At 36.8% G+C, this 25,227-nt stretch overlaps 1 protein-coding gene across 16 annotated transcripts in view; it reads right to left on the bottom strand.

Moving 5' to 3' along the window:
* SORBS2 (sorbin and SH3 domain containing 2) overlaps window positions 1-25,227 on the bottom strand; it is a 156,612-nt gene that overhangs the window by 121,356 nt on the left and 10,029 nt on the right. For all 16 annotated transcript variants that reach the window (XM_063402101.1, XM_063402094.1, XM_063402092.1 and 13 more), the window contains one exon: window positions 17,116-17,239. The gene's annotated coding sequence lies outside the window, so the exon portion shown is untranslated. The remainder of the gene's footprint in view (window positions 1-17,115; window positions 17,240-25,227) is intronic.

Raw genomic sequence — 25,227 nt, 5'->3', positions numbered from 1 at the left:
AAACCAAGTCAGATTACCCTATGATCGCTACTTACTGTTATGAATCTCTATAAACTATGCTTGCATTGATTGTAATTCTTCCTTCTGAAATCCTGTAACACAAGTAAAGCTTTAGCATCCACCTAGAGGTCATACAGCTGATAAATAAGTCCAGATCACTGCTAGCTGAACTATTTCTCTGTTCAGCTTATCCATATCATCTTGTGCATTTGCACCTGGTTTTACCTATTTGTCTCTATTAGAGACAAAATAAAGCACTGTAGCTTCAAAATGAGACAACTCTGAACCAGAGTCACAATTTCAGACCTCAATAAGAAGGTCCTTAATAAGAATTTTTGTTGTAAACATTCAAGGTTGCATCTTGAAGCTACAGAATGAAGTTTTTTATCCTCAATAGCGACTGATTTCCAGTAAATTAACAAGAAATACATCTCATTGATAGGCCCAGAATTTAGCCAACAGGCTGTAATACAAAAAGTCTAGGTTATAATTCATATTCAGTTTTCTTACCTGGGTCCTTGTTTGTTACATTATCACAAAATAGTACACTCAGTCACTAAAAATGCATTGCACAAACTCTTCATGGGTTTCTCATCATCTCACTTAGCAATTTCCCCATACTTGCATGTGCTACAAGTGAAAAATAATACCCAAGAATGTATGAGGAGATATAATACCCTTCGGAACATTAACCTATCAATTTAACAAGGGAGGCTTCAAAATAAATTTTCATTCAGATATCTAGAATGATGGAAAAATCACGTACTATGTAAATAAAACTGCTGCTCTAAATGAAAAACAACTCACAAGAAAAAAGATCTCTGTGCAGATTTACTCAATCATGCATGCCTCATGTGTTACTACTACAGCAAATTACCCCAAAACAATTTCTCTGTTACTGAATAGACTCAATTCATCTACCAGTGCTTAACAAATATTTGATCCTAATTAAACCTAATGATTTTCTCTGCTTCTGAGATGGTGCTGCAGATCAACCTTTTATTTTTTTTAGCACAATACTTGACTTAAAAGCAAAATTCTGAAAACCTGGTGTGAATTGTGTTCAAAGATGAGTTAACGTGGAAAAACTGCATCTTCTCTATCAAGAGATTCTAAAAGCAGAAAGTTGGTTATTCAAACTCTGTTGCTTCCCAGATGACTAAATTAGATACATTCCTGTCACCAAAAAACTGCTGATAATGAAAAGTCCCTCAGGATTCCAGAGTCACTAGAAATCTATTCATACATAAAATAAACCCTCAACTTATTTTATACTTGATTACACATTAACAAATTAAGAGACAGCTTATTATTTTAAGGTGTTTTGCCGGTTTGTTTCCTTTAAATAAGGAAGAAAAGTTGGAGCTTGCATGTTTATTTTTGTGTTCACTTGCAATTTTCAGTGTTCTGTTCTATCAGGATGTCATCTTTTGGAAGATTTCTACCACTGCGTAAAAAGAATTTTTGAATTTTCTTTAAAGCCTGCATTCTGCAACTTTTTTTTTTTTTTTTTTTTTTTAAATTAAAAACCTTGTTCCAGCTTTGGAACACAATTCACCTGTTATCCCTTAGGTGTAAGAAGGTTACCATTAGGAAAAGAAAGCACATTCAGCTAAGCCATACACACAGGATTTAGGGTGGCCAGTACCTGCTTGTTAGAGACAGCAGCAGGGAAAAGAATTCCAAGGCCTAAAGCTCTTCTGTCAAAAGAAATCTTAAGATATTGTTTTGAACATCTCCCATGGATGGCACTGGCACCCTGAAGTCAAATATATTCCAAATAAAGTAGTCTGTCATGCATTAAGCTTATTTCTTAGTAATTCCTTTGTTGTTATTTTACACCTCACACTCAGGGTCAGAACTTCTTATTTTGAACAACTACTGTAAGCCTCCTCACTTAAAAGTATTCACAAATTTTCAAGGTGTGGAATGAATTTGTCTGTGCAAAGCTTATTTACTAGTTATCAGAAAAACAGAATTGCCACCTTATTTGGCACTAATTGGTGGCCTCAGCACAGAAGGGATTTGCATGCTTGCCCAGACAGAAAGTCTCCCCTGAGACATGCTCCATAGTTGTGTCATGCAAAGGGAAATGCAGCATATGCGTCTGTGAATTCTGGTGCTGCCCAAGAAAACTTTTATTTTTGGGGACTCAGTCTCTTCCAAGAGGATGTATTTCACAGGTTTTCCTCCAGCCATGCAAGGAAGAATAGCAGAGACAAACATTCCTCCCTCAAGCTGAGCCCATAAATGAAAATTAGAATCTAAATCACTTATGTAAAGTAATACTGGCAGGAGTGGGTACTGAGAACTAGTTTAAACTAAACATTCTAAATTGTTTCATCAGACACCTGCAGGAATCCTAATTTATTTTAATGCATGCAATTTAGCAATTGCAAAACCACAACATTTCAGCAGTTGACAGGATCAGCTATTTAGGCCAAGGCAGTTAAAAACTTCAAAATATAAATTTTCTAAGGAATTCTATTAAATACTTCATCCTCTGTACCTGGAGCTAATCTACCTACTGATTTGGGGACAACTAGAATGCCTTTTCAAGCTTTGGGTAGATATTTCAAATTTAAGCAAAGCTGAAATTTTTTAGGAGATACAGAGGTGAGACTTCACACCACACAAACACTTGTACATAAAAGTGAGAAGAGACGGCAAGAGAGACTAAAGGGCTAGAATCACTGCATTTACTTAAAGCTGAATACTTTCTTTTGGAACTCTTATTTACATGAGGAAACCATATGAGTACTTTCAAGAGTGATTAAACTTATTCAAATTTCCTTCTGACTGAGCTGCTGTTGACTCCATATGGAATCCCAGTTCTGGCACATTAGTGAAGAGCCTGAAGTTCAGTGGGTCCAACCCAAGTCTTGTGGAAATACTGAATTTCAGGATTATAGTTTTTAAAATGTTACTCTATAGGACTCTCAATTCCTTTCTAAGGAGCATCTTTGCTCATTGTGATGGTTTGAGTTACAGGTTTTAATGCTTTTGAAGTTCTACTGCACATCTGCCCCAAGCCCACACACATATTATCATTATGACCTGATTCTTGATGAGATTACATTTCTTCGAAGAGTTAATACAACAGGTTTCAAGTTTCTACACCACTTGAGTACTGCCAGGTTTCCAGCAGCAGAATTTGAAGTCTTCACTTTAGTTCTTCCTGAACAGCTGTACATTTTCTAACTGACAGTAAAAAGAAATCTCATGGCACCATCTACCTCCCTATTTCACTTTCCTAGACAGAATGCTGTTTATTTATAATTACTGAAATAACTGCATTGTTGGTTTTGCTGATAATCTTTTGACAGAAATGCTGGACATAAATAAATGTTAGGCTAGCTTACATAGCATAGGAGAATCCAGATGCATTTGCCTCCTTGAGCACAGGGAGTAAGGTTGTTTTGTGCCTAAGGAGCTTGACTGCAATGGAAGTACACTTGTAAGATGTAGTCCAGCTTTCAGAATTGTAAATTCTGTCAAATACAAGAGCTCAGAGCAAAAACATAACCACCTAAACTCATACAGGAAGGTATTTTACTAATAAATGGAAACAATCTGAAAATGTATTCAGTAATAAAAAGGAATTCATAAGGTAGAAGCTATTACGACATCAGTAGTGCTGCTGTTGACACCTGAAATGAGGTATTGAAATTAAAGTGATTACAGTAGTTATTTGTACTTACAAAACCAATATAAAGAAGGGAGGCATGTAATTAATTTTTAGCCTTTAAGACACAGGAACTATCAAAAGATAAATCTAATTTTGTGAGACTTGTTTTAAGAGAATGACTGAGACTGTCTCTTGGACAATATTTTAATTGTTTATAAGCCAGAACAAAAAAACCAGGGCTTGCCCCTAGGATATTCACAAGGTGCCTATGCTACAGAGTTCCAAATTTTCGTTTTTTCCTCCCCAAAATTAAAAATTAAAGCTTTCACTACACAAAAAACCCTACTGTTCTATGGAGAATTCAAGGAATAAGCTAGAAAAACAGTGGAGGAATTCTCTTACCTTAAAATCCTTATGATCATAGAACTATTATGTTTTGAAACAACCTCTGAGATTGTTAAGCCCAAACTTGCGCCACTGTGTTCATCACTAAACCACGTCTGCAAGGGACACGTTGACACATTTTTTGAATACTTCTGGAGATGGTGATTCTAACACTTCCCTGGGCAGCCTGTTCCAATGTCTGCCCACCCTTTCTGTAAAGAATGTTTTCCCAATATCCAACCTTTAGTACTGTATTAAGATTTAATGTTACCAACACTGCCATCATGTTAACTCTTTCACCTGCTCAGAAGGCCTGATAGATTTCCTACTTACTGCATCCAAAGTTTTATACTCCTCAGGATTTAAGTCTGCGGCAACTACTATGATAGATATCAAAAAGCAAATTCGCCATGCATAGTACAAGTTTTAGAAGTTCTGATTATCAGTATGTGACATTAGAGATGATGTGTGAAGTCAATATATGAATATACTTTAATGTGTAATGAATAACGCAAAGTACAGTAAAACTTAAGATGCACCCAATGTAAGGGGTTATGAAAATTCCATATAAGCCATGAATATTTTATATTCTGGGAACACTCTTGATTTTTAAAATTCCAGTGCAAAATTATCAAAACAGTAAATTGCATCTGTTTGTTCTCCAGTTTTTGCTGTACAGTAAAATTTAATTTGAGATTTGGAATGCACTACTATCTCTGTGGTTTTAAGCTCATATTTAATTGATTCTGCTTTTTAGGGTAGTAGAAGGCATGGGGTGATTTTTTTTTTTTTTTAAGAAAGTAATAGTTAGCCTTCTATTGCATTAGTGAGCTATATCAAGAAACCATACAGCTAAAGACTGTTTTTGCATAAGTTATTCAGGATTTTATCCAAATCCAGCTAAAATTTTGTTCTCAAGGAGGCACACCATAAGAGCACTCACATTTCTGATTAAACAGAAGCCTTTTCAATAACCTAGTACATGGAGTAGTATACAGTTGCCTTGACAGAAGCACAAATGGATACTTATCTCTGCTCAGGGGACTGGGAAAGCTGACAATCATCTGCTACCTGGTGTGATGAATACCTCATTGCTTACTACATGTCTACTAAGTTTTCAAATGAACTGATGTAAGATGACTGTCTAGACCAGGTTTTCTTCCATCATATTAGTTCACTCAGAGTTCACCTGAGCAGCTCAAAAAGGCACTTCATATTAAACACAAGCTGACAGAATGAAAGGACACGGACTCAAGCTGCGTCAAGGGAAATATAAGTTGGATATTAGGAAGAAGTTTCTCACAGAGAGAGTAATAAAGTACTGGAATAGCCTGCCTGGGGTGTTCATGGAGTCACCATCCCTGGATGTGTTTAAAAAAAGACTGGATGTGGCACTCTGTGCCATGGTTTAGTTGAGGTGTTAGGGCATGGGTTGGACTCGATGATCTCGAAGGTCTCTTCCGACCTAGTGATTCTGTGTGATTCTGTGATCACTCTTTATTTACAATTAGAGAATTAAAAAGAGGGCACTTCAAGAGTATGGGAAGATATGGTTTATTTAAGAGATTTATCTACTTTTGTGTGCTTTTATTGACTTTCTGTAATTCTGTACCTCACAACTGCTTTGGTGTTGCTTGTGCTGAGACAGAGATAGGAGTTGTGCTAGCAATTTTATTTATGTGTAGGTCAAGCAGTAGAGGTCATCAACACCCAACTAGGTCTTACCTGCAAAGAACAAGGGAATAAATGCACTTTATACAAAACCAACTTACTGTATACGTTAGGTACAGTCCTTCGGGAAAAAAATCTTTCCAGCAGAAGAAAAACAAATATAGTTAAATAATGAACTTGTTTTGGCACAAAAAGTACTGCAGTGGTGTTTGCCTTCCCAGTCACTCCTATCCACTTCCAGAGTTTATCACCTTCCTAACAGGTATAAACTTACCCCTGAAATGAGCTTCATTCAAAGAATGCACAAGGAGTTACCTGTGCAAAACCAACCTGATAAATTTTAACATTAAGAATGATTACTTTTGAAACACATGTGAAAAATATGGAGGAAAGGGGAAGATTTAAATACAGTTTTGGCAAAAGAGAAAATTTAAACATAATCTTGCAACAAGCTTTTAAAACTTTTTTTCACAGAGTCATTGAATGGTTAGGGTTGGAAGGGACCTTACAGATCATCAGCTTCCATGGGCTGGGAACCTTCCACTAGATCAGGTTACTCAGAGCCCTGTTCAGCCTGGTCTTGAACCACCACCTTCAGGGATGGGGAGTCCACAACCTCTCTGGGCAACCTGTGCCAGTGTCTCACCACTCTCAGAGTAAAGAATTTCTCCACAAAATCTAACCTAAACCTACTCTCTTTCAGCTTAAGACAACTCCCTCTTGTCCTGTCACTACACAGCCTCATGGAAAGTCCATCTCCAGCCTTCTTGTAAGCCCTCTTTAAGTATTAAAAGGGGTTATAGTGTCACATTGGAGTCTTCTCCTCTCCATGATGAACAGCCCTAACTCTCTAAGCCTGTGTTCACAGGAGACATGCTCCAGCCATTTGCTGAAAAGAAAACAACCAAACCAAATACCCCGGGACTAACTGGAAGTCATTAATGACTTCAGATAAGAGGGATTCCACAGCTCAAGGAAAGGAAAGAGCCTGGCTTCCAAGTCAGTGTCTCTACAGCACAACACACATTCTCTATGCAATGCTCAAAGTCCCCAGATTATCCAGATATGTGCAAGTGGATGGACAGGGCAAGGTACCACCACTATGGCTGCAAACCCATGTGCCAGCTATGAAGCACCTGCTGCAGTACTGTGCCCCACAGTGCAGAAAAACCTCTCAGACTGAAGATGTCCAGTTAATAAAATATTCAATAAAACTATTCTGTACATGCAGGGAGGTTTCATATTACATATTTTAACTTTACATGGTTGCTTGGATCCAGGCAAACCTAGTATTTTCTGCATGGCAGTCATGGTAGCATATACTACATAATAGTGATATCTTTGAATTTTCAAGCCATCTGTTCCTTCAGAGGTAAAGGGGAAAAAAATGCTGTGTGTGAGCCATACAGTGCCATGAAGGTAAAGTAACTCAGGCTAACTTTTAGTGATGACAGCTTATTTCCCCATGTCTCATCCCTGTCTATTAAAAGAGACCAACAAAACTTTCTTCAGAAGGCAATGACAGGGAAGTATCTGAACCTGCCTGGCCCTTTGACAACACTGTTCTGTCACACATTAGAGCAGTCACGGGGAATGGCCCAAGAAAGCTGGAATTATAATTTGTTAATACCACCCTTATCTTCTGCTCTAAAAGTTAATGGTATCAGTTATTTAAAAATGCTACTGGAATCTAGTTTTTATTACTTAGGAAGCAGATTCTGTTAAATTGTATATTTTGGAGAAATCTTAAAATAAACACTCAGGTCTACTCAATGTTATAGTCAAAGGTAAGACTACTGATCTGAGACTACTAGGGTACATTACATTTGAAGATTGTGTACAAACCAGTCATTTTACTCCATTTCCTACAACGGCTACCAAAGACAAATTTCACAGTTCTAAAGTTGGTTCAGCTCAATCTGGGATCCTGCCTTCACCAGGAAAGGTGCAGCTCCTTTCCCTGTCATTCCTGCTTCCTTCTTGTTAGGAGTATGGATCACTTGATGTGGGATAAGTAAGAAAACAAATACTAAGTATTTAAGTAAGTAATAATATAATAAGTATATATATACTTATAATAAGTATACTATAATAAATAAGAAAACAAAAATTAATGCCTGCTTTCACATATACATTTTCAGTTAGGTAAGTTATAAAGATTTAAATACTACTTTGAAAATGTGAGCATAGTTGGCCTGTAGTTCATATGGACTTCATGTGCAAAGTGGTTCAGATTAACAGTTCACTGCTTAGTGTCCTTAATTGTACCACTGAAGACAAACAACTAGTCAGACAAGCTTATCTGAGACCTTGGTGTCAGCTGCAAAACTCGTACCTCTGTCTAGGCCAGAAGGACTTCATCATTCCAATGAGTTAGCACGCTAAAAAAGCTGAGCAATTAACAACTGATTAACCACATTAGTTGCATTACATAGTGATCTAGCACAGAATAATTGTGAAAGACAGTTTGTCTTAATATTTCTACTTATATCATATCCTGCCAGAATATTCTATTTTTTAATACTATAATGCTCTGCTACTTTCAACTTCAAACAAATAGTAAAATGCTCTTAGCTATATAACCTTTACATTGCTCTAGACACTGACATCAATAATAGTCTTACTACTATGTAACAGCAAAAGGAGAAGATTAATAAATGGTCACAAAGGTGAACGATGGTATTTAAATAAATTCTGATATTAGAAACAGGGACAAAATAAATTACTCAGTCATATGCAGAAGAAAATGTAATTTCGAAAGAATGGTCTATCCATTTGTAACAAACACTATGCTTTGTATCAAAAGGGCAAAGCCCAATAAAGTAACAAAGTTTTAAAAACCTTTTTCACCTTTAGTATTGATTTAATATGTGTCATTGTTGCATTAAAGCTACTCCCAATCTCTAAAATACAGTAACAGAAATTATAATAAGTTATCCAATTTAAAAGGTCATTTGAAATTTACTTACAGTGTTAGCAGTACAGAATGAGTTCATGCCTGGTCCATACAGAACTAATTTCTCACCAGTACTATTTTAATTCCCAGTATTAAGCAACTGTCAATGTGAAAGGAAACATTGTTGAAAAAAATATTTTGTAATAGAGGGCCAGGCAGAAAATGGGAATGCTGCTCCTGCAAGAACCAAGCAACTGAAGGCTTACACTGACAAAATCTACCTTGCAACAGCATCTCTATTCACCCAAGCATCCCTGAAGCATATGACAAATTCCTTCAGATCACAAGGCAGAGATAGATCCCCTTACCTTCAGGAAGGTAAATTCAGTCAAGACTGAGGCTGGCTTAGGGCTTGTGTTTGTATAGAGTTAAATGCCCATTTGACAATCACTGAGCTATTTGCAACATTAAAAAAATTGAGACAACTTCCTGCTTCCTTCCTTTCCTTCAATTAGGCTTTCCTCACACATAACAAAGTTTACCCTTTACACCTACTGATGGATTTATAGGAATGGCTATTGGTATTGCTACAAGGTTATGTGTGAGGATACACCTGTATCCTGAGGCACAGCAGCTGCTGCCACACCACAGCCACTGGGGTTCTGCCCCTCCCTCACCTCTGCAGGGCAGCTTGTGGCGCCCCAGTGTTCTCCAAGACACAGCTCTGGAAAGCCACTCTGAAGCTTTCAAGCTCACAGGCAGAAAACATCAGCAGAGAAAAACAGATGACTGTACCAAAGGTTTTAATGACGCTTTTCAATTTCTCCACCCTTTCAAGCACTGAAATTGCATCCTGGCAACTAATGAGCAGAATGTTTGACTGTACCATGACCTCGGTCCTATCACATTTTAAAAAAGCTAGCAGTAACATTTCTGGTAAAATTCTTTATTAATGCACTGGAATCTTAGTAGGCAGGCATAGGAAATATGAAAATGAAGAAAACCTTCAAAAGGATCAAAAGACCATGTCCTCACTTGCAGCTGAATTGCAAAAAGCAATGTAATTGGAACCCAAAGACTGAAATTCCCACTGAACATTCAGCAATAATGCTGAGAGAATATCATGAAGTCATCACTAAAGTCAGGGCACTCTGACTTGCCTCTAAGCTAGAAAATTTATAGATCTGGTTTGACCTGTCACAGTCCCTCAGCATGAGAACAGACCAAGTGTAACAGTTTCAATATGCACCTCCACTACAGATGAGAAAGCACAACATGCACAATGAAATAATGGTGAAAATATTGCTCAAGTTCATAATTAGTTATAAAAAATAATTGAGCAAAGTTTTTTTAAGTTTTATATTTCACGCTCATGACTGATTTTCTATTTCCTCTATTTCTTTAGCTAGCCTATCTGTGGAACAATAAATGCCATTCAAAGAGCTGAGCATTTACCACATGCTCTCACAAAGTTGTATCTTGTTATGGCTCCAGCTAGTCAAGTGATTTTCAGCAAAGGTCATCAAGTTCTGAAATCCATTAGAAAGAAAGAAAAACAAAAAAAAAATCCAGTTGTATATCGATCACAGTGATCAAGGCAGAATTATTCCAAAGAGACAAAAATTGATAAGCAGCCTGAATTAGGTGTTATGATAAGTCCATTACAGAGAAAAAAAGGTTGTTGTTGTAGCTTGTTGTTCTTTTCTCTTCCCATAAATTCATATCCATAGCTAAGTCAATGATATAATACAGAAATCAGATCATTTCCATGCAGGTCATTATGGTCAGAAACAAGCCTATTTAAAAAAGCCCAAAGACATCTGGTTAAAAAGGAGGTCTTTTGTACCACAGATTTTGAAGTATGACACCACAGCTTAATTCTTTATAATCTGCCTGTACCTGAGCATCTTCCAATTGAGTGCTAATCTAGTGTGAAGTTTTACCTAGTCACAATTAGTCAAACACGTTTCTTGCAAATATGCACTTGAATTCTGAAATGTAATTATGCCTCGTATATTGCCTAGAAAAAAACAAAACAGCTGGTAGTTATTCCACAAAAAAAGTTTGGAATGAAGTGCAAAACCAAAACCATCGTAGCATCAATTGATAAATGTATCTTGGGCTGACCCTGCAGTGACAGAGAGATAGAGCAGTTTAAATGTCTTGCTCATTCCAGACACAGAAGAGGCTGGGCCACGGCCGGGCCATGGAGCACATGAGGTCTCATCTCAGGAGATACTGCTTTGCCAGCAGAGAATTGCCTGTGCCAAATGGACTAAAGCATTTCACTGTCCACATAGACCAAACTGCTGTGATTGAAAACCATCTGTGAATACAACATGCAAAAGCTGTACAGAAAATAATCACAGTGACTTTTACTGATGCCAGTGTGAAAGGCAACGACACTGCCAATAACAGCACAAAATGAAGGAGCTGTCAACAAAGTGACTGAGAGCCTAAGTTTGACATGTCACAGCTCATCTCAAGGGTCAAACCAACTACCATGGTCTTAACTCAGTGGTCTTACACAGAACTTTAAGGTTATTTTCTTCATTTCACTTGCCCACGGTAGGACAGTGATTTGCTGGTTACGCTAGCATGGAGTTTTAGCACAGACAGGTAGACAGAGTTTGTAGCTCTGAATAGTCAAATATTCTGCAAGTGCAGAGCTGTTTGTGACAGTTCAAAAGGCTCAGACACATGTGCAAATTTTTTAAAGCCTTAAGATTATGAACAACCTTTGTCCAGGCCACTCTGGTCTATCAGATAATTGACAGACAAGCTAGTAAACTCAATGAAAAAACATTTTGTAATAAGTAGTTCAACCAGCTGACTCAAAGGTCTTTCAAAGTTGCTTTGTTATATTTGCTGGCCTGTAAATGACTTCCTCAAAGGAGCCCAGATTTCAACTGGAAACAGCTCTCCAACTCTAAACAAATATTCTGGTCCAGCACTTAAATATTATTGCTAAGAGTAGAACAGACTGCAAATATTAGAGCATTACTGTTGCACTATTTCTTTTCATTCTATCTGGTCCCAAAGAATTCAAAGATCTGAAAATTTAACAAAAGCATGCTCCTTACCTATGTCACATAATGGCATTTTCAGTCTGAAGTAAGGTGAATGGTTTTGTTCAAATTTGACTTGAAGTCAGCACTCTGATTTCAGCTGTTCCACCCATTCCTTGTTATTTATATATGTATTTTAATACCTATCTAGAAAAATGTATATTTTCTTGATGAACAATTTGGTTTTACAACCAAACAGTTGGCACATCTCACTACAGAAATTTAAGCACTCTAAATCATTTGGATGAGGCTTCCTAGATCCCAGGAAGACAGATCAACATCATGCTGACCTGCTGCCTGTCACTTAAGTGTTTTGCTAAAAAGCCACCATGTAGTCAGCTGCTACAAAGCAAGAAACTGTACAATTATTTCCAAGTCAGTGGATTTATGCTTATTCTATTTACATAAAAGGGGGAAATCCAGACAGGAGTGGAGAGGTCAGGTCAGTGTATAGCAACCTTTGCACCAGCATATACAAACTATGCAGGACCTAAAGTTCAAAGTAATTCAGACAGCTCATTTGCAATACAGCTATACGCCTTTTTGGAATTCAGATGTTAGCCTAGTTGTTTTTCAGCCTTTTAATTCCAATCTTTTGGGGGTTTTGTTTTGGTTGGTTGGTCTTGGTTTTGTTTTTAAAAATGGTATTTGATAATAGTGCTTTTCAGAAATTTTGCCCCTCAAGTCAAAATTTAATTCCAGTTCAAACGGTAGAATTAACTGTACATCTGCTCAATTTTAATAAAGAATCTTTTCTTTAATGCAAAGCCATTACTGCAAAATGTTTTTTGTGAACATATTATTGAGGTATCGCTAAGAAGTGGTGATACAGCTTCAAACATTCAGCTGTTGCATTACAGGTGGGCTTTTAGGAACCTGCCTGCAGATAAAGTCCAGACACATTTTAGGGAAGATTTTTCAAAAACTTTCAACACTAGCTTAATTCTGCTTACAGATGTCTAAGGTCATTTTTAAACACTGTATTTGTCACAGAAAAAGGCAGAATATCTTTAAGTACATTAGAATGGCCCCAGACTTTAAGCCATAACATCTAAATTTCTTGTTTAATGCACACACATTTCATATCCTTATTTTTAACCAAGTCTTATATGAGTTTTATTCTCACTTTTAAAATATTAATTCAGGCCTGAGCTGTAACATTCCTAAAATCAGCCATCAGATTCCCTTTTTAGCACTGGAAAGCTCTGTGCAGGACCCAGAAGGGAAGTAGGAACCAAAAGGTGATTTTACACATTTGGAGATCCAACAGACGTCTAACAGCAAGTTCCAAGTGCCTTTATTTGACTAATCATCACTGTGGAAAGATTAACTAGATAATTCTGTATATTGAAGGCTATGAAAACTCTTGAAAAATTCCATCCACTGGTCAGAACTTGACTGTGCTGAAAGACTAAATCTCATCAAGACAGAGGACTCATTCTCCAAATCAACTGTCCCTTTACATTAATGACATAGCTTGCCTTCCCATTTGCACCTCCTCTGCTTCCTTCCCTCCCAGGATTTAAATAAGACACTAGTACATTATTAGGTATATAAACTGTTTCTCTCTGTTGTTCTTTTTTGACTTTGGAGAAGAAATCCACTGCTTTCCAGAAGGTCCAGAGGCCTCACAGACATTCAGGGTCACACATGCAGTTCTGCTGCATTCAGCTGCACCTCACGTCTTAGCTCACTAGATCTATCAAGATAAATCACACAAGCAAGTTAATCCTCTGCAGGTGCCTCAAGGAGCACTTTCAAAGTTGAGAGGCAATTCACACACAGGAACTTGGAACATGGACTCTCAGCTTCAAAAGGCTGGAGCTGCTACTACATTTTTCACCTGTTGTTTTTGCACAGACTAGGGAAGATACACATGCTAAAAATCTCCTTTGCACCAGGACAGTTCCTTTCTAAGTGCATTGGTACTAAATGACTGTTACAGGGAACCTTTCTGGGAAACAAGTCATTAGCAGTCTCAAGTGTGGGACGAGCCTAGGTGCCCAAGGTATGTCCAGCACTAAAGATGACAGCATTAAACAGTCAAATAGCATTAAACATTTAGGGATGTAAGTCACTAAGGAAACATACCAATTCTTAAGACACTAATATTATGGAGACAAATGCCATCTTACAAGTATAAACAGATAATGCCTCATGTGAGCCATCTTGAAAAGAGATTAAAACATACTTATTAGATTACTTAGGAAGAGAAAGTGCTTAAAAGCATGCTTTTCTCAATAAAGTACAAGCACACAAGTGGAGGGATGTTGGACCAGATGACCTCACTGTGCTTCCTTCCAACCTTATCCATTCTGTGGTCCTGTGGCTGAAAAGGTGAATTCTCTGCCATGTATCATACAACTTTATTCCCAAATCAGTACTTTTCAAACTTATACACAAATTAGAATCAAATTAAACTTAAGGCTTGGGGCTGAAGTGAAAATTAGTCATTGTTTCATATGCAAAAGTACCTGCTTTTGACTTGCAACTATTACTTTTTATTTTTAAGATGGAAAATGAATACTTTTGAAGTTGCAGAACATGGAAAATGTTCATCTGAAAGAAAGTGATTTTCTTAGAAGAGCTAAGCAACCAAAAGCTTAGACATTATAGTTAAAATTATTAATTCTGACAAGATATGCTGACTGCTGTACTTGAGCATTAATAAATTGATTAATTTTAACCTCTTCCCCCAAACCACAGATAAATGATGATTAGCAGGGGCTACTGTGAGAAGCTGGGAATCCTGCCAGTTCCTGCTTCATTTGAATCAATCGAAAGGTTAAGCTCAGCCTAAGCTTCAAAGCCAACAAAGAGGCATAGCAATTTTGCACTACTGCAGACACGAGATAACCAGGATGCCATAAAAATTGCAAACCACTAAAGCAGCTGGTTATATACAGAATCCTAACATAGATATTTTCCAGAGCTGTGTATTGCTATCTGAAAATAGCACATGGACAGGTGGTCTAGTGCAGGCACTACTCACAGGTCCCACATATGAAAGTTCTCAGCATGTCCATTTTGGTATATCCCCAGTCTGCAGTTAATGTGAGGAAGAGATGGCTGCAGTATGGCCTTTTACTCAGATTAACTTCCTCTATCACCAGGTCTTGATTTCAAGTCTTCAAAACACCTCTTTCTTCTCCAGCATTGTCACATATTAAATCCATGCAGTTTCACCATAATAATATGATCTGCTGATACGCTTAGATCAGAGATGAGAACCCCTTACGGAACAGTTCCAATAAAACTCCATTGTCATCAGTAAATGAACAAAAGACCACACCATGGAAACAGCATCATGACTAAAGAGAACATTAAGTTAAGGTCTTTCTTAGCACAAAGCTTTTAACAAGAAATCTAAGTTATGATGATCCTTTGTTTCTCAGGGTAACAGTTCAGTAATGTCATATTTTGTTTGGATAACACTTAAATTGGCAAAAAAATCCCACATTTTCTGAGACACTTTGATAAAATAATTCCATTTTGAAATGCTTATAGAAACACCTGCCTCCTAACCCTCTATATGAGCTTACAAAGACAGTAAGGAGGGAACACAGTTGTGTAACCAAACTGTTCTAACAGCCTTTTTTCTACATACACAAGGAGTTATAAACAATGGTGTTAGGCCATCCCAGATTTATGGGTTGCTTGGGACCACATAATTAAGTAAAATGAAAAATTCAAATAATAATGTTTTTTGGTTTTTTTTTAATGTACTTGACATCCCTTTTGGGAAGTGAACAAAGACACACTGTCAAAAGCAGAAACTTGCACAAAATGTTACCATTTGTTCCCCATGACCACTGAGGTATACTTATTCAAGGAGAGGAATTCCACCACTCTCCCGGGATTTCCTCTCTTAAGTTGAATTTTGTGCCAAGTTCACTCAGCTAAAGTTTGGGTTGTGTTAGCAAGCCAGATACAAGTTCCTCTAAGTTAGCCATGTTATTCACTCAAAAATTAAGTGAAAAATATATGGTAAATTCAAGCTTATATGAATTAAAAATGACAATTAATAGACTATAACTGGCCCATACTTTGAACAGTTCAAGCACTGTTTTTAATTGAAAATAATTGGTACATATTTTTGTCTATTACGAAGCCTATGTATGTGTAATTTCTCCTCCAGCAATATTTTTGGGCATGCTAAGGGATCACATATATCTAAATTGCTCAAACAATAATTGCAGCATGACCTCTGAAGTGTTTTAAGTTCCTTCAGAAGCTTCAGCTTTTTGAGAAGTAATTCTGAGGTAACAAACTCTTTTTATATTAAAACCATCAATATAAGACAAGATATTTTTTATCTAGATATCCATTTCAGTTTTTCTCTTTTTTTAACCAAAAATAAGATGGAAAACTTACTAAAACTTAAATTAATTGGAAAGCCTCTGAACAGCTTCTATATAAGAGTGTTGATCTGTTTTGTTTGTGTTTTTCTCTATGAAAAGATAACTATTGCTTTACAATAAATATAACACTTATTTTAACTATGCCACTGGGGTTTTGACATTTTTTGAAATAAACTGATGTTAGGGCTATAGCAAAGCCTGCAAAATGAACTGTGCAGAGCTAGGACATGCAGTGTGTAAGTACACAGTAACTGTGGTAAGCAAAAGCACTGCAGCAGGAGTGGTCAGATGGACTGGGTATATATAGGGTGCCATCTAATGCCAGCCAACTGCTTAGAAAAACCTCAGCACGGAGAAAAACATTTGCTGCTCTTGCAAGACCTTCTTCATTTTCATTGCAACAAAGAGTAAAAAATAGAAGGTAGAGCACAAAATTGCTTTTGTTTGGGTCAAACTCAGTAATTACTTCATAATTAAAGGAAAAAAAAATGCTTCAAGCTGTACAATCAAACCACAAAGAAACTATAGGACATAAATACCTTTACTAGATCTGTTACAGAATTACATGATGAATTAAAGACTACTGATAAGCATGCTTACTGTCCCATGAAATAAGGACATCACCGAGAAAAATAAAGCATTGTATTTAATACCATCAACCTATTTTTATCTAGAAGAGGTGAAACCAAAAATCAATGAGCCATGAATGAATGTTGGGAAAGTTTATTTTTAAACTCTGACTTCACACCAAATATAGTTGGCAATACACATTCTTAAGTTAATTTATTAAACACAGAACATTCAAACAGGTAAATCCAAGACAGAAGAATCACCACTTTTGCTTTAAAACATTGAGAATAAAGTACTAGATAAATGATTAAACCCCATGTATACCAAAGTACCATACAGAATCATAGATACTATTCTGAAGTTTGTAAAAGCAGCACAGTAATGCCTTTGGAGATTAGTCTTTGTACTTCATATACAAAATGCACCAGAACTACCAGCAAGCCAAAGCTGGTTTTCTCTGAACAATAATTAGAAACTCAAGAATGCAAGTCATAACGACAGGAAGAAAAACAAATCCTTAAGAAAAGTATGACTTACCAGACAGATGTGTTTAGCTGTGTCTCAAATGCAGCAGAAGAAATTTCTGTCTATGTAGACCTTGTTTATTTAGCCCTTTATGAAGGTTTCTCCCAAGAAATTACTTTAACTCACATGCAAGAGTCTGCAAAAGAAAAAGAGAAAGAGTCTAAGCCACTCACTTTTTCTCTAAGAACATCTGAGCTATTTTCAGTAGTAATGGGCTAGCCTACTATCAAAATGAAAATGTAATACAGTACAAGCAGCCTCCCAACCCAAACTAAAAAAAACAGGAAATACATAGCAAAAAACTTTGTTCTTTGTCCAGTTTTTTATTTAAAGAAACAGAAGGAGCAGGGAACAACCACTGTTGATGAAAAAAACCAAACCAAACTACTGTTAAAAGGAAATCAGGGACCTTGAAGATTATAACTTTTAGCTCAGACAATGAACCACCATGGAGGTTTTTAATGTGAAGGACAACCTTTTGAGTTAGGTTATCCCTGAAGATGTTTTGCCTTCTCTACAGAACATTTCACCTGAGATGGGTGCAATTCTATTTGCATTGAAGTCCATCATGTCTGGCTAGTATACACATCCAAGGACAGGACAAATCAGTATACCAAGACTGAAGTCAGTAGTTTGTATCTCAAGTTTCCAGTTTCAGCACTATTTTGGAAGCCCAGTGACCTGAAGCTGCTGGCACTCCATTTCTTTGACCAGGACCATTCAGTGACATGATAAATATCTCCCTGTCCTTCTCTGTCACACTGCCAACCAACCAACTTACCTTCCCATAATGCAAAAATACTGGGAAACAGAAAGTATCAATACAATTTAATGACTTTAGGAAAAGACCTTGAACATTTCAATAGATACATACAATCTAATTACTTTTAAATTTAAGAAAACATGGATAGACTGAGTCAGTGAAAAATTATCACTGCTGAATTTTTTGCAGCTTCTTATGGTAGAGGTGAAAGCTTCCAACATATCTCTCTCTGTAACTTCCCTCTATGTATCTCAGCAATTCTTAGTTTTGCTTCCTCAGAAAAACTCCTCAAACATCATCAACAAAAATCTTGTTACTTTTGTTTGTGGAAAAGGTGTGAGACTTAAAGTTACTATCACAGCTCAAAACCTACAACAGGTTTGTGTGGTAAGATTGCAAAACATTTCAAGATCTACTAAATTTCCGGTCATGTCTACTCAAGCACATTCATTTGATAACATTTTAGAATACCATGGGACGCCTTATTTCTGATTTATTTGTAAACAGTAGCTGTTTGGAAGTTATATGGACACGTGAAACAGGATGCCAGATACATTCTATTTAGTAAACTATTAAAAGAGTAGAGCAATGTTTATTATTATAAACAAATATGAAAAGCACATTTTCTCCTGAAGACTTGCATAAAAATAATTAGCTGTAGAACACTTAATAATGAAAAGCTGCTAAAAGTAAAAGTATAGCACAAATTCTGTGTTAGGTCAAAAGCATCCTTTCCATTTGATCTCAGCTATTTTTAGTGTTACAGCAGTTAAAAGCAGCTACAACAAAACCCACAAACTCTAAATACCAACCTGTTAAATTAATCATTATTGCTACTTCATTCCTGATATCTAGTTTTAGACCATCATTTTACCATAAAACTAGTTCAGCAAAGATAAAAAGCTCAGCTTTTATCTGAGATTCATGAACAAAGATATTTAAGGACTCCAGTAGCTTAAATTTCAGATAATGTGTGAGTTATAGCCAGCTTGAGAGCTGAAATGGCCAGGTGGAACATGCAGTATAGTTTGTAAATAAATACAAGACCTGTATCTACCAGACCACTAGTGTCAAGGTTCTACATTACCTTGCCATCCATAATGCTTTCATCTGATGGTTACAAGCTAAATCAATAAATATCCACGTGTTCAATACCAATACTAAACAAACACAAAACCAGAAGTATGTGTTAAAGGCATTATTAGCCGTATCAATTTACTACTGACATAATTTATTACATGACACTTTGCAGCTCAGCATTTCTTTTCAGAGGCATTTTCTCTGAAGACAGATTTACCATTAGATGAGTGACCATCAGCACCTAAACCATTTTGGTACCTTGTTTCTTTACACACTCTCTGCAACTGTATTTGTGTAAGTAAATGACAGTTTACCTATTAGTATTTATAGCATTTACTAAACAGGACATAAGCACTGTTTTGATATATACTAAGGTGCTTTAGGTGCTGCATACAAATCAGATCATCTTTATCCACAGGAAACATGAGACATCAAATATGTCACATATATCATCTAGGTCTCAAAGACAAATGTGTATGCATGTTTATCATTAAAACAGGCAAATATGTCACTACTACCAAGACTGTCACTTTATGCTTTTCAGAAACTGACAATAATCTCTTTCATTTTATGGCTATTAGCAAAAAAATTACTGCAGCCACTGCAGCTATCATTCTGAAACTGGCCCAACAGGATAACACGCCTGCCTATTTTGCTAGTAAAACTAACTTCCTCTGTTCCAAGTGCAAACAGTTAAAAATGAACAGGAAAATAAATATGAAAAGGCCTTTTCAGGAAATGGGGAACAGAACCTTATTGCTAATCTCACTCTTAATATACATTGCTAGGCCATTGTTTCAAGAACTTGGTACAAAGTTATTTGTCCTTCAGGCCTGTTTTCTGCTTGAATGTGCTTAACTCCTGTGTAAGACTGTGGTTGTTTTTTGGGAGGGTGCTGAGGGCATTATGGAGAGGAGTTTTCCTAAAGGCCTAAACAGAAATGTAAACAAGCTAGGACTGTCAACCTGTGACTTACTAAGGCAAGTAACAGGGTCTTTTGAGCCCAAATGAAAAGTGGCAATTTTTAAAATACCCATTGTATATATATACCCAAATTTCTAGGCATGTGTATGTCTTTTAACAATTAGCTAAAATCCACCTTCTTGAACCAATCCAACCATGTCTTGCCTTAATGAAACAACTTTGGTGACAGCTGTCCTGTACAGCCTTGTGTTTTATCGATCTTAAATCTGAGGCACAAATATCCAAACTATGTTCTCAGGTTTTTTCCACTCTTTATCAAGACCATGGAAGATGATGTTATACTACCAGGGTATTTTTAAAACCACTGTACTGATGGACATTAAAATATCTACCACGGATATAGAAAACCTGGATTAAACTTCCAGCAGGATTTAGTCACATCTCCCACTTCCATGGCATAATACCAAGCGTCATGCTATTGTCTGGCCTTTTGAGGACACTGCCCTCTTCTACAGAGTAATCACATACTTCATGTGGCTCACAGAGCAAGAACTGGACTCTCTCTCATAAGCTTAAGAAAGAAAAAACTTACCTAGGAGAAAGGAAAGTTTGAGCAACTGCCTTCACTTACTCTGAAATATTTCCACAGACAATATACTCTGAAACCTTCCCAGAGTTATCTATGGATCAAACTGTGCTCACTGCTCAAGGGAGAGCTGCCATCACCAAGCTCTGGGGCCATGACCCTGTGTGCAGCTGCCACTCTCAAGATGCTGGTAAGGGAAAAGAAATCCATAGAAGTAACACAAGTCCCAAATCCTTCCTTCCGCTTCAGAAGGACTTATGCTACAGAGCACACAAGGCCTAACGCCATTCTGCTTTTTCTTAAACCACCAGATTATGGCTAGCCAGCTTTACACCTCCACACTCTGTATTGAGCTTCTATTCCAATTACCACGACTAAATCCACAAAGGAATTTAGGCTTCTCAATAATTAACACAATGGTTTTCTGCCAATTTGCTAAGCTGCCAGGCTAGTAATGAAAAAATAAGGGACCTATATGAAAAACAGTCCTTAGCTTTACCAATTAAATAGTTTTAATGCTTTCTGTTAGTCATAGCACAGAAGACAGGAAACAGTCCAGGTTTCAGCACTAAACCCTAAGGTGAACACTTGTCACCTCAGATGAATACAGAACTTCTCACAACAAATCAAACAACAGTGTAGAGAACCATCTTTCCATCAGTGTTCCTTTAGTCAGTTTATTCATTTTACTACCATCTCCATCAACTGAAAACACAACCTAAAGAGATAACTCTTCAGCATTTTAGCATACAAAGTAATACTACCTGAGTCTAGTAGTTTTCTGATATTTCTCTTTTTTTCCCATTAGTCTGATTTCCAAGGCAATACCTGGTTTTCAGCAACCCAATATTTATATTTATGTTTCCTACCTCTAACGGCAACATATGATATTGACATAACAGAAACAGCTGAAGTCAGACAAAGCTCACCAACACTCAATTGCTTTGGCAAACTCTTTGCTACTCAGAGTTTCACATAATCATGACAACTATTAGTCCTTCAGGCTGCAAAGAAAGTAGTTATTTCAAGAGCTCAGGTACATGACCACCAGCAGACTGAACCTATTTGCAGCTGTACTGCCTCCAGCTTTGTCCACCTATGAGCAAGAAAAGGTGCTGCCAAAATGCCTGAGTCCACCAAGCCTGCTCCTCTCCCTCCAAAAAACCTCCTTTCTGCAGCATGATATTGCACACTTAACCAGGAAGCTCCTAAAATAGAAAACTCATGCCTTCCTGTTCAAATCTCTTTATTCCTGAAGATCATAATTTCCCCAAAGATCTGACAAGTCCCCAGACTAGTAGCTTGGAGGGAAAGGAACTCCAGGAAAGGTTTTCAGGAAGTTTTACAGCTCCCAAAGTTGAAGTCAGAGCACGATACCAACACCCCCCAGTGGATAACTCTATACCCCACTTAGTCCTAGCCCACTGGGAGAATGGCTCAGGAAATCGGTGCTGAGCTTGTGTTTGTCTTCTAGTTAACAGAGGCACATTATAATGTAGTCATCTATCATGTATTGCTTCAGCTAAATGAAAATGAGAGGTCTTTCACAGGTCTTGTTTGCTGTTTGTGTTCTTTACAGGGCTGTTAATTGCTGGACAGGCTATTAGTTTGAAACATTTGTTTGAGTTATATTCATGCTTTTCCTAGCTGAGGAAACACAATTTGATGTTTGCTGTACCCAAGACAATGCAGGATGTCACAGCTGTGCTGCCAGTTAACTGCTCTGTGTTGAATTATCTGTAGGTCAGAACTAAATTTTCAGCTAACATAATTTGACCCTTGTTTAAGTGGCAAATAAGAGAGACTAGAAGAGCAGAGTCACCATGGGTGACCAGAGTCACATTACTTCAAGGATGTTTATAAGTTTCCTGATTCTTCTCTATCAGTACACTTCCACTGCTGATCAGTGAACAGCAGTAATAAAGAATTCAAAACTGCAGCCATATTTTCCACCACAAACTTTCTCCCTGAACGGAAAAATCTTCCACAAGGAAGACAGTCCACAGACACAGCCTTAAAACAAGACTTCTTTGCTATCTCTGTTTTCAGCAGCCATGACTACACATTTAACACCTTAGGAAAATCAGGCCATTAAAGAGACCCCAATTCACTTGACAAAGGCCAGTGCCACCCAGAAAAGAGGAGAGAAAAGATCCATAAAAATATTCTTAAACAGCAACAAAGTTAAAGCTGGAACAATATGACTATACATATTTTGCACATTGGGTAGAGGAAGCAGCACTTGTGTCATACCATAAATCTAAGGTGGTTGAAGTTGCACAAATGAAGGCTGGAAGATGAGTTCTTAAGGTGCACAAGAACTGGAAGTCAAAGGTAGCAAAATCTGAAGTATATATCCTATTTTGCATCCATGAAGTTTTACACCTATTAGGTAGTTTCCTCTCTTTGAAAAATAAATACATGGAAAGGTGGATTTCCCTTCCTAGAAGTTGTTTACTTCCTCAGAACTTTAACATCCTCTGTTTTTCAAATTCATCCACCTAGTAGTAATAACAGCTCAAAAGACCCTTCTTTCCCCTCAAGGCTGTTTACTGTTCATCAGCTTGATGAAAAAACTGTTCAAACTAGAAAATTTCAATTTTAACCCTGAGACGATGAGCATTACAAGCAACAATAGAGTAATAACATTTGCACTTAACCTGAAGGATGAAGTCAGTGACTTGTGGTATCCACTGCTTTAAAGTGGCTTGAAAGCTTTACATAAATGGAAAAACAAAAACTGAAGTTGAAAGGTAAATTTTCTCTACACAATTTATACAGAATAGCTAATCACACCATTTTCTATCTTACTTCCCACAAGAGAGGGTAGAGATAAAAAAAACACTGTCAAATTACAGTGTTGCACATAAAGACGTCAAAAGTAGACAGCAGACATATCTTAGCAGAAGTTTAATCATTACAAATTGAGTGTCCAAAACTGTGGAATTGCATTTTATGGAAATGGTTTGCTCTGGAATCTAAATCACAACACAAAACCACATTAAACTGCTCATGTTCTGTTTGCCCTGCCTTCTGCTTTGAACTCATTGACCAAAAATTTAAGCTCAGGCACATTTGATTCCTACAGCAATTAAACAAATTGCTCATAAGGAGAACATTAGAAAAGCATTTCATGTTATTTTCTTTACATTCTGATCAGCAAGGTGAAAAAAAATTACATATGATTGACAGTTAGCTGAAAACTGGAGTTTGAAACCAGAGGGCAACAACAGAGAGGGGGAAATCACTAATAGTTTTACATAGTGTCTGTACAGCTTTTGGTTATTTATAACAAAATCAGCTTACGATATGGTGGCATGAACTACAAACACATGAGTTAAGATCAAAGTCTAAACTGTCATAAGTTGAATAGTTCAAATCATTTTAATAGTACTCTAAAAAAGAGAAATAGCATTGAAATATAAAAAATATCGAGCCTCTATGCTAACTTTTATGTGATCACACCTAAAAAAGTCAACACACAAAATCTTTTCATGATGCCATATTGAAACAACACAAAGACCTCTCTATTTCCTGATTCCTCCTCATGAAGCTAGTGTCCGCCTCCCCTGATTTTGATAGTGACATTTCAAATTCATAGGTGTGTCTGATACAGACAGCACAGAAAGTTTAATATGAAAAAGCAATTGCACTGACCTCAGTTTGCAAATCTGGTTAGCATTTGCAGGATTCCAAGCTGAAGTGCACAGCATAATTTGAACATAACTTCTTGTGTTCATCAAGTTTTAAGAGGCTGGACTATTTATCTCAGAACATCCCCAAAATATGGTAAAGTTTGTGCATATAAACACAGGAAGCTACTTCCAGTAATAACTAAACTGTAAATAAGGTTAGCAGATTCATTCAACATGGTACCAACCTTTTCAGGCCAGATCTTACTAATGATAGTAAGACTTAAATGCCTATGTAAGTAATCAGACAATCAGAAAATCATTCTATCAAGAGACACAAATAAACCCAAGTGCAACACTTCTTTTGATCTTTTATCTAAATCTTTCCAGTATTCCTCAAAAGAAATTTACAGTCACTTTGGGCTGAACCTAAAGTTAGGATAGCAAAAAGCTGGGTGTTAAGACCTTTTCAGTGATATTTTAAAAGCACACAGATTTACTGTAACTACTTTTAATTAATCCAGGAAGGATTCCTACCATTGCATTCAAAGAGAGAAAACATCAGTAAAAGCTTTTAAAAATACCAAAGTCTGTAATAATTTCATTTGTAAGTGTCATTTTGCCAAATTCTTCTCTGCCCTCTTCCAACAAACCTTTAAATAAATACTAGGTTCCTTGTTTAGAATGTGTCTTGGTAAAGAAAATATCCAGGTTTGAGGTAAGTCACAGACAAACAACTGCCTTGAAGTCATGCCCTTGCTTTTAAAAATATTATTCTGACTGGATTCCTACAAGGCCAAACTTGAATCATCATTTCAGCACTCAACAGCCTGAATTAAGATATTAACTCAGGATTATGAGAAACAAGAAGTCAGATTTCACAGTTTTGCAAACATAAGGGTAAAAATTCTACATTGTTTATTGTACCCACCAAAAAGGGTAGAGGCCCCAGAGTATAGTTCCAAACCTATCCCTAAAAAAATGTTAATTAAAAAAATTATCTGCTTCTCAGCAAAGCAAAGCTAAAAATCCTTTTAGTTCTTTAAGAAAGTGCTTAGTAAAAACTATCCACATGTCATCACTAGAGAAAATAAGTCCAGAATTCAAAAGAAGTGGTTTATTTTATGAAGATTTAAATT

Source organism: Prinia subflava, chromosome 7, assembly GCF_021018805.1.
Source record: "Prinia subflava isolate CZ2003 ecotype Zambia chromosome 7, Cam_Psub_1.2, whole genome shotgun sequence".
Classification (NCBI taxonomy): domain Eukaryota; kingdom Metazoa; phylum Chordata; class Aves; order Passeriformes; family Cisticolidae; genus Prinia; species Prinia subflava.
The sequence above is the reverse complement of the archived record's forward strand: the minus strand, read 5'-3'. Positions and strand labels throughout refer to the sequence as shown.